Source organism: Delphinapterus leucas, chromosome 2 (genome assembly GCF_059928025.1).
Source record: "Delphinapterus leucas isolate spDelLeu-1000000601 "Yukka" chromosome 2, BTC_Dleu_Yukka2, whole genome shotgun sequence".
NCBI lineage: Eukaryota > Metazoa > Chordata > Mammalia > Artiodactyla > Monodontidae > Delphinapterus > Delphinapterus leucas.
The window spans coordinates 142941248-142950358 of NC_143130.1; the positions used below are offsets into that span (position 1 = coordinate 142941248).

General features: G+C 37.9%; 1 pseudogene; it reads right to left on the reverse strand.

Annotated features, from left to right (window-relative positions):
* The window catches only part of LOC111171031 (protein tyrosine phosphatase type IVA 3 pseudogene), a 60403-nt pseudogene extending 58287 nt beyond the window's left edge, over positions 1–2116 (reverse strand).
* Positions 2117–9111: the final 6995 nt, after the last annotated feature.

A 9111-nucleotide genomic window follows, 5' to 3' on the forward strand; every position in this document is an offset into this window, starting at 1 on the left:
ATGCTTTCCTCACTAAGCTTAATCACTTGTAGGTTTGATGTAAAGTGAGAGACGTGTGACTCTTCCTTTCACTCGAATACTTAGAAGCCACTGTAGAGTTATTAATTGGCCTAATTTAAATATTGTTGTGTCTCAGAAAATAGGGAGGCCCGAGGAGAGGGAGAGAGGTGGGGGAATTGCCAGTGGAGAGAGTAGTCAGAACTCACAACATTTATCAATAAAGTTCACCATCTCATATGGCTGCAATTCATGGCACCCCAAAACAATTACAGTAGTAACATCAAAGATCACTGATCACAATAACAAATATAATGGCTAAAGAGGGAGGGCATATGGGGATATATGTATACATATAGCTGATTCACTTTGCTGTACAGCAGAAACTAACAGAACATTGCAAAGCAATTACACTCCAATAAAGATATTTTAAAAAAATAGTTTTGAAAGAGTTTGAAATATTGTGAGTATTACCAAAGAGACAAACGTGAACAAATGCTGTTGGAAAAATGGCACTGTTAGACTTGCTTGACACAGGGCTGCCACAAAACTTCAATTAAAAAAAAAAATAATGTCACATCTATGAAGCACAATAAAGTAAAGCGCAATAAAACTAGTATGCCTGTAATCGTTGGAAGACAGTTCCATTAAGTGAGGACTGATGGTAGAGAAGGGGATAATCCTAAATGTTCACCACCTAAAAATCCACCTTAAGACAGATCTCACTATTGCCTAATCACCATCACAGATATTGGGGAAATCTATTTCCTTATTCACTCTGGTATTTGTACACTGGTTATTTCTAAGCCTTCAAAATCTTTCAATTGACCAAATAACGAAGCATTCCCTGAAGCATTCAGAATGCTGGAGCCATGCCATGTACCTTGGAAAAATGGGAATGGCCTCTCTTTCCCTACTATATATCACACATTGTGACGTGGATTCCAAATAACAGTATCTATAACACCCAGTCTCAAAGGATACCTAGTAAAAGAAATTGTTGCCTTCTGTAATGATTAAGGTGGGCATTAGGGGGGTGCATCCTGAAACAAAGAAATAAAACAGTATGAAAATTAATAGATTGGAAGTAATACCATTATGATAGCTAGGGTCCAGATAAAAAGTAATGGGGTCTGAATTAATGAAATGGGACAAGAAAGGACAGACTAGTTTTGAGGAACGTAACAGAGACTGACTGGACATGGGATGCTAGGGAATGTGGGGGTTTCAGAGAGATAATGATGTGGAAAGAAGAGTACATTTATACAATTTTGAATAAATAAAATTTGAAGTGCCAGTGGGATTCAAGTGGCAGCTTTCAATGTAGAGATCTGTATGATAAAAACAACCCCAAAGATTTCAAATAACGGCAAGTACAAGCATTTAGATAAAATTACAGGAAAATTGTTGTAAAAACAGTAATTCCAAGTAATGACTAAATGATGAGTCAAGAAATAACTGGGTGTTTTTTTATCGTGCCCAAATGACACTGAATTACACAAAATATAGTTTAAATAAGTACTACAGGGGGATTCTGATCAAGGTGGCAGAGTAAGAGGGCATGGAGCTCACTTCTGCCCATGAACATATCAAAAATACATCTACGTGTAGAACAATTCTCACTGAAAACTAACTGGAAACTGGCAGAAGGACTTCCGTAAGACCAAAGCTTTAAGAAAGATCCACAGGTAATTGGCTTAGAAGAGGAGAAAAGCAATCCATTTGGGACCTGTGCCCCTGGGAGGGGACTCAGAGAAAAAGGGAGATTATACGGGTGGACACATAACCTGAGGAGTGAGCATTTCAAGCCGCAGGTTGAATGCTGCCGTCCTGGGTTCCCATGTGGGAGAGACAGGCCTCCTTGGCTGGTTGGAGGACCACTGTGACTAACAGAAGGGCTGTAAGAAGCCTGGACTGGCGCTCGCTGGTTTGCTCCCAGGCAGGGCAGAGAGAAGTCTATGCTTGCGGTTGCAGGGTTTCCCACAACTGACTCACTGAGTGCCACAGGCTGTGCCGAGCAAACACTCCGGCTCCGCTCACTGTACGCCACAGCGCAGTACTGGATCTTGGTAGCCATGCCCATGGGACTGGCTTGACCGTCGGTCAAAGACTTGACCATGGGATGCAGAGGTAACCCCGTCCTGGGGCAGAGGCTGGGTGGGCGGCTGTAGCCTTTGTTGACGCTTATTCAAGCAGCGCCTCGAAAGCAGCCCAGACCTCTGACAGCGCCCCTCCACCGCAGCTCACCCATCCCCAGTACATGCTGAGAGCCCACATGGGCCCCACCTGCCCCGCGGGCGGTTCCACGACAGGGCAGAGGTGGCGGAAGCTGAGGGCAGTGATGGGCTGTGAGGGACAAAGGGGACTTGCACCTGAGGCTGCCCGGGCCGCGCATTGGACCTCAGCCTGTGACTGACTTGAGCCGAAGCCTGCACAGGCCCCAGTGCTTTAGTACTTCCCACCGGGTTCAGGGAGAGGGCAAAACAGACACTTAGAGGGAACAAAACCTGTTCTGGCCTGACCCTTAGGGCTTCTGCTCCAGAAATCTGGGATTAGGCTCCCCACCAATAGGGTGGTGATGGCCACAGAGAGGAAGTCCTGCCCCGCACCTGGCGTCAGCTCTAGCCCCTTCATCTCCAACCCCACCCCTTACCAGGGTGATAGCTGCCAGCACACCCTGAGGAAAGACTTACTTCTTCCCCTTAATCCTTTAAACATCTTTGTCTTTAATTCTTTGAACCTATTTGTTTATCATAGCTGCTTTAAAGTCTTTGCCTCATTAATCCAACATCTGAGTCACTGTGCGTCAGTTCCTATAGACTACTTTTTATTCTATTGACTCTAAGTCATAGTTTTCTATTTCTTAAATGTCTACTAATATTTTCTTTTGTACTTGACATTGTAAATGAGACATTTTTAGAAACTCTGAAGTCTGTTATCTGCCCCTGGAAAGTGATTATTGTTCTATTTCAATGTTCAGTTCCTGGCTGAACATCATGAACTTGTGTATGCTGTTTTACATTTTGTTAGTGGGGATCTCTAAGAAGCTTACTACATTTCCCAAGCCCTTCTAACTTGATAGGACTCAATATTTAAACACTGCCTCCCCTGTATATGTGGCCAGGGCAGGGTTTTAGCCTTTATTAGGGCAGGTCTAGAGCAGGTCCTTTTTGTTGTTTGTTTTAAAGATAGGGGTTTCTGATGTCTCAGCTGAATGTCCACCATATTAGGAGAATGTTTACAAGTTTTCTACACTCTGGCTGAGCTCAATTCCATACCAGCTGTAATCCAGTAAGCCCCATGCTGTCTTGCCCTGCCCATGCACAGTTCGCCCCACTGCCAAGAACCCACTGGGAAACCCTCTACACAATTGCCTAATCTCCAATGTCTTTCCCCACATATTCCAATGACTTAAGTTGCCAGGAGGTCTTGATATCTGACTCCTAAATTCAGCATGACTTCCATGCTGTACTCTGGCTCAGTGTGCTGTGGTCAGAATATGATGTCCAGGTAGGTAGCTGCTCTGATTACAGATCTCACCTTCAGTTTCTCAGCTCTCATGGATTGCACTTTTGTATTGCCTGTTGTACAGTGCCCGAATGCTATTGCTTCATATATTTTGTTCAGTTTTATGACTATTTACAAGAAGAGGACTAGTCTAGTAGAGTTTTTTCTTTATAACCATTTAGATTTGGTGATGGGATCGATTCATATTTCTAGGTCAGTGCTATCTAAGAGAACTTTATGCAATGATGGAAAAGTTTTACACCCCTGCTACCCAATAAAGGAGCTACTAGCCACACACGGTTACCAACCGCTTAAAATGTGGCTAGTGACACTGAAGAACTGGACCTTTAAGTATTACTTAAATTTAAATAATCACACAAGGGTAGTAGCTATCATATTGGACAATGCAGTTCTGAGTAATAGGGATAAAAGTACATAACTCAAGCCAGAACAACTGCCTTATTTGAGTACCTCATCTTAATACTGTTATTTGAGTCAGCTTTCTAGCTAGCTTTGTTTTTTTCTTATTTATAGTTTGTTTGGTTCTCAGAAAATTGCTCACCCCAGTCATCATGACTCATTTTTTCTTTGATATGTGTTGTTTATCTGATAGTTCTGTTTCTGCATTGTGTCCCACATGATGCCAGTCTTGACTCCCACTCTTCTATTTCCTGATTTAGCCTGTTTCCTTGACATTGGTCCAGAGTTTTGCTCAAAAAAATTTTAGTGTAAGTACTAGGTCTCTAATAAATAGAAACTGTGTTCTAACCATACTGAAAACCACAATAGCACTGTACACTGTGCCTCACCACGAGTTCGTCTCTCTATTCTTATATTTTGACGCTAAGACTAAACTGGAGATTTGCATTTAGGAGAGGGTCAGAATTTAGAGAAACATTGATTGGAATTATCTGGATTTATCAAGAAACATCGATAATCAGACCAAAGTTTGTTTTCCTCATATTGGTCTCAATTTATACCATTAGAATATTATGTCAAAACGAGATCATTTTTATTCCTAGCTATTTTTTGAAATCAGAATTCAGTGTGGAAGTAAAATCAGAGCTAAGCATAAATCTACTTGGCCAACCTAAAGACAGGGGTGTTTCTCTCTTAGATTTCAACATCTACCTACTGGAATGTAACAGAAATATAAATACATAAAATCTATACATTAAAATGAACAGGTTATGGGAGAATTAGATATGTCTATCTGAAAAAAATAAAATGATTGCAAACTTCTTATGGTTGCTAGCTCTTGATGTTTTGCTTTCAAAATTGTGTTGTGTGAGTGGGTGTGAGAGAGAGAGAGATGTATAGGGGAAACATGATTGCTTAACTAACTATTTGATCACATAAAAGAAATACAAATTTGCCACTTACATGGACTATGGACCATCTATATTTTTGCATTTATATTATGATAATTGTATGTCATTCAATGTGTGCTATATTTGTCTAATCATTTTATTTTATCATAATGCTAATTATGACTCTTATACTTCATAGTTTATTGCTTTGTAACATAGTACTTAATGCCTTTACAAGTTAAAAACACTAAAGAAAGATAACATGGTTAACTAATGCATTTCAATTGCCAGTATATTTGTTACTGTGGAAATATGCTGATAAAATACATCTATAAATAAAAATGCTGATGAGAATGAAAATAATTAATAGTTATTATTATCTAAAACATAGGACTGAAAGGAACCATGAAATAGTATTTCCCAATTTCCATTATGAAAGCAGAGCCACTGTTATTTTGTTTAAAAAAAAAAGTCACCGTCTTTTGTTCATGACATACTCCTTATAATCAAACCCATTGGCTTAAATTTATGTTCATTTTTGCTTACTCTGTAATCAGTGGAGATATGTAATATAAAACAGTTGCTATCCAGATAAAATTCTGTTCTTATTAAAACCACAGAAAATTAGTAGTATTTTGTTTGACATGTTCTTATATTGTATTACACCATTTGACTAAACATCTGTGTTTCAACTACACAGCATGCACTTCATAGATAAAGATTCCATATTCCTTTTCTCTTCTTGTCCTCCATAACACCTAGTTTGGTGTTTTATATAGAAGCACTCTAGTTATTTGAAATGACACAGACGTGCCCCCTCACATATTTAAAATGTGGAAATTTGGACCTATCTCTCTAACAGCCTGAAATCACTATGGGCTCTCCCACCCTATGCTCTGTGCCCCTGTGGATTTGAACTTAAGCTTCTTATGCTTCTTAACCTGCCTGTCGACTATTCCCAAGTGGAGATCCTGGATTACTTCAGACTCCTCTATTGTGATTAGTCGGCACAATATGCACCAACTATTAAATACATGAGATAGTAAAAGATGTTGGTTAGCTCCAATGGGTTGGTCGTCCAATTTTCAGTCTTTCCAATGGTGACATGGGCACCATGCTATGCAAATAGGGACAGACACCATAAGCAAATATACCAGATTGGAGAGAAGTGGAGGGAATGAGAAGAGGAGAGAACATAGAGATAATCAGCTCAGTGTCTGTGACATTTAAAAGATTTTGAGAACAAAGCAGAGAATGAAAAGACTTGAGGAAGTGATTTATGCTTTCAGGTTTTTGCTTCAGAAGAAAATAAATATTTATTTAATTTATAAACTTAACTTGCTGACATAGTGATAGTCTTATTTGATTTTGTTTAACATAACTTGTCAGGGAAGGGAGACGAGAGGGATTGAGGACAAGGAAAATATGAGGAAATTCAGGGTAGAGAGATGAAGTTTTGTAGAAAAGACTGAAAAGAGGGACATTGGCCAGAAGCCAGACTTCTTGCAGAGGAAGCTAGCATCCTAGGCTGTGGCTTGAAGGGATTACTCCCAGCAACTACCTGGTTTACAGCTTCTCTCTTTGCAGATCATGTCTTTCAACTTCCCTTCTCCAAGGAATTAAAGTTGTTTTTTTAAAAAAAGCTCATTTCTTTTAATTTACAACATTCCAAATAACTGTGTCCATGTTTCAAGGATAATCGTAAGGACTGTTGCTTCCTCACAAACCTATAGTCAACCTGACATATATTTGGCATTGATGCCAGATATTCCATTGTTTGGTTAGAAAGGCAATTTAGAACATCTTTTAAAATAAAAATAACTCCATAATTGGGATCAATAGAAATAAGAGAGTACATGACTGCCACTCTTTCTAGAAGAGCTCGGCACTAGTCTTGAATATCCCAAAGAGAAAGAGAATAACATTTTTAGTATTCAACCATATTATTTTCACAATGGTGGTGAGAAAACTCTTGAATAAAGTCACCATTTGAACGTTGTTTATCATTTCAAACCCTTAACTTATAAACAAACTTGTGCAAAATAACATCGTGTATATTGGAAACCAGCAGTAACAAGATCGGACAAAAACACAAGAATGCCCTGAACAGTAATTTGAAAGAAAAACATGTTGACTGCAAATATCTTGGATATACAAAATGCTAGATGATAATGTTGATTATCTGAGACATTTTGATGACTTAAGCTCATTACTATGATTCATAAAAAGTAACTGTCAGTCATACTTAACATAATAAACATTCTTATACCAATTACCCTAAAGAAACAAAGCCTGTTCTACTGTATTAGCTTGTGTCTACAGTAGCCCAACTTATTTGATTTAGTGTAAACATTGGCCTGGTGTTAACCATTCATCAGTGCTTTGTTTATGTAAGTTAATTTTATGCAAAGCAAACTTTCCATTCTCAATAATTTGGTCCAGACAATCAAATTCATTTATTGTATCCCTTGTCAACCTTCAAACAATTATTTATGAATGTACTGACTCTAATTTTATAATTGTACCATATACAAGCAAAATTTTCAGTTCTGCTATTCAATTTTACTTGTAAAAACTTACTCCTAAAAGTACAGGCAATTAAATAAAGGTTAATCTGAATTTCTGATTCATGATGTAGCAATGCTGGTCAAGATAAGGAACTCTAGCTTATTTTCCTTCGTCTTAAGTGGATTCTAATACTTTCCTGGTGTTAATTAAATATTGAAAGACTTCTCTTTTCTAACCAGGACAATGGAATTAGAAACAGTTCAAAGCATGCACAGCTAGGAAATATAGCATAAACATGGTTTTAAGGAGAAAACTTTATTATTCATAATACCTTGCAATGTGTTGTCCTTTCTTTACCAAAATGATGCTTTGGACAGCTGAGAGAATTTTGTAATTATTTTCATAGTAATAAAGATGATAATACTTTTACATTGAGCTGAGCTGACCACTAAATCTGTCTCCTGTTGTGAACATTTTGCCATATTTACTAGGTGGCTGGCATTAATAGGATGCTGAAATAATCCTTAGAGCAGTTCATCTGCACTTTTTAATCCCGCATGTTGAATTTTTTCCCAATATTTTAATTTCAAAAATTTTTGTTCTTGTTTTGTTTTCTGATAACTTCTTTTTCAGGTCAGTCAGTTCTTACTTTACAAATGCAGTATCATTTCAAATCACTGTGAGGATACCAATTAGAATTATTTTTCTTTCTTGTAGTAATCTCTAATTTTTTCAGGGGCATTTTTTTTGTTACTTCATGTTATATATCTTTCGTTCTATTTATTTTCCTCAAATATTTGGTCACCTTTGGTTTTGTATTTGTTAATGAAAGGTAACTGGCATGTATACAGAATACAGAATATTTTAATACATAAAGCTATATTTATGAATAGACATACAAATTGTTTCCAGCTGCACAGTGTTTTTCTTTCATATTTATACATCCTAATATGAATTAAAAATTAAACATATTTTGGGAAATTTTTTTTCAATTTAAATATATAGAAATAAAAGAGTAACAGGGAGACTTGTGCTTCTAGACATTTTGGAATAGTTGGTATAGGATATGTAGCACAGTGGGGCTTCCCTGGTGGCGCAGTGCTTAAGAATCCACCTGCCAATGCAGGCACATGGGTTTGAGCCCTGGTCCGGGAAGATCCCACATGCCACGGAGCAACTAAGCCCGTGCACCACAACTACTGAGCCTGCGCTCTAGAGCCTACGTGCCACAACTACTGAAGCCCGCACGTGTAGAGCCCATGCTCTGCAACAAGAGAAGCCACCGCAACGAGAATCCCGTGCATGGCAACGAAGAGTAGCCCCCACTCGCTGCAACTAGAGAAAGCCTGCGCACAGCAATGAAGACCCAACGCAGCCAAAAGTAAATTTTTTTAAAAAAATTAAAAAAATTTTAAAAAACCCCAATTTTTCTCCTTTCTAAGTTTCTTTAAAAGATAACTGTGAAAGCAAAAAATTATTATCACTGTATTTTGGCTATATAACCATATGTAGAAGTAAAAGGTATGAAAACAAACTGCAAAGAATAAGAGGGGTAAAGGGTAACATACTGCTCTAAATTCCATGTATTATTTGGGAAATGGTATATTATTCTTTGAAAATACATCATGATAAGCTGAATATGCATATTTTAAACACCAGAGCAACCACTAATTTAATGGATATAGGTATAGCTAATAAACCAAAATGAGAGAAAGTGAAATACTAAGAGATACTAACTTAATCCAAAATAACATAGGAAAAGAGGAAAAATAAAATGAAGGATATGGGG